Source organism: Procambarus clarkii, chromosome 3, assembly GCF_040958095.1.
Source record: "Procambarus clarkii isolate CNS0578487 chromosome 3, FALCON_Pclarkii_2.0, whole genome shotgun sequence".
NCBI classification, from domain to species: domain Eukaryota; kingdom Metazoa; phylum Arthropoda; class Malacostraca; order Decapoda; family Cambaridae; genus Procambarus; species Procambarus clarkii.
In genome coordinates, this window is record NC_091152.1 from 16948484 (window position 1) to 16950149 (window position 1666).

Sequence of the window (1666 nt, forward strand, 5' to 3'; positions counted from 1 at the left end):
ATGTTAGGTTAGGCTGATCTAACCTAACCTAACCGACGCTTGGATCCTCGACTTGATTTGGCGTCACCAGCTCTTTATTTTCGTCTTTCTTAAAAAAAAAAAAAATACTTTAGATTAAAATTATGTTTTTTCGTGTTGTACATTCAGCACCAACATTATAATGAGTAAATATATCATATTTATTCATTACTAACGTATTGCCAGGAAGCTTTGTGAAGCTTGTGGTAATTAGACGGACCGCAACAGGGAAGCTCTTTCCTGTTGTGACGAATGTTACCTTATCTATAAGAGAACATTTGGCTTAGCGCATATTGTGAATAACTTGTTCGCTTTACTAATTGTGTGAAAGACTAACAATTTGTTGATGCAACTTTAATCAAATAAGGGAAAGAAAGTACAAACAGCAGATAAATTCTAATAAATTTATTTTAATAGGTAAAATTCTGTACCTCTACACTAAAAAAGAGAGAAATTTCTACAACTGCCTAACTAATTTATAACATTCTTTGTTTTTCTAGTAAACATTTAGTAATGTAATATCACAACTAAATAATAGCAGTATAGGAACCCTTCAACTTGCGGGTCTGCCGATGGCATCCCACACAGTTTCCGTACAACCAACATTTCACAATGTAGTTTCCAAAATAATAAACCAATTTTCACAACTAAATTAAAAAATTTTAATACCAGTATAGTACTGTAGTTTCATAACAAATACTGGCACTGCAAAACTAAAATGCTTCACAGAGCTAAATAAACAAATTTAATTAAAATTAGACTTTAATAATATAAGGGCTATGTGCTAACCAAATAAAATTATTTGTCGTCTATAAATAATGAGAAAAAATACCTACTTATTTATATTTAAAAAAAAAATTAAAATTTCACAATAGAATGAGAATAAAAATGAATTTGAATAAATAAGTGTTTTTCTTTGGTTTCTAAACCACAACATTACAGCCATTTTCAAATTATTGCACAAATTTCAAACCAAAATCAGTATTATTTAAAATGGATTATAAATATACAAGGCCAAGCCTATGTATACAAACATGACTGGAGACTGCAAGTAACTCTGCAAGCCTTGAAGACGTAAACACAATAAATGAAAACATTAATACCCATACAGCTATATGGTTCCAATGAACTGAAAACTTTATTATACCTGTACCAACTAGTAACAAACAGCCTCTTGTGTTTCTTGACCTGAAACAAACATTATACACTGTGGCAGTGATTATTATCACAAGTTATGGCTTGAAACACACAATATGCATCAGCCACATTATGCTAAAAAATAAAGCAACAGGAAATTAAAATAGCAGAATGATGCAAAATAACATTACATTTCTTCCTTAAGAAAGAACATTTTAATATGGAATAAGTATAAGTAATTAGAGTAATTACCAGAAGAAGGCACCAAGCTGTAGAGACTACGTAGCACCATCACTGTCGTATAATAAATGCTATATCAATTAAAACTTTATAACATTCTACGTATCAAACAATTTCAAGTACAGCTCCATTTTGACTAAAGGTAATTAATGCATAACATTACCACTGGAAGCCCCAAGTATTACAGAGAATGGCCAAACACTTTACATTTTCTTGATGTTTGCTGTTACATTACGCGCATCACTCCTAAACTCTTCCAAAGATTGTACGT

General features: G+C 30.9%; 1 pseudogene; it reads right to left on the reverse strand.

The window, feature by feature from the left end:
* The window catches only part of LOC138349861 (trypsin-1-like), a 6958-nt pseudogene extending 5511 nt beyond the window's left edge, over positions 1 to 1447 (reverse strand).
* Positions 1448 to 1666: the final 219 nt, after the last annotated feature.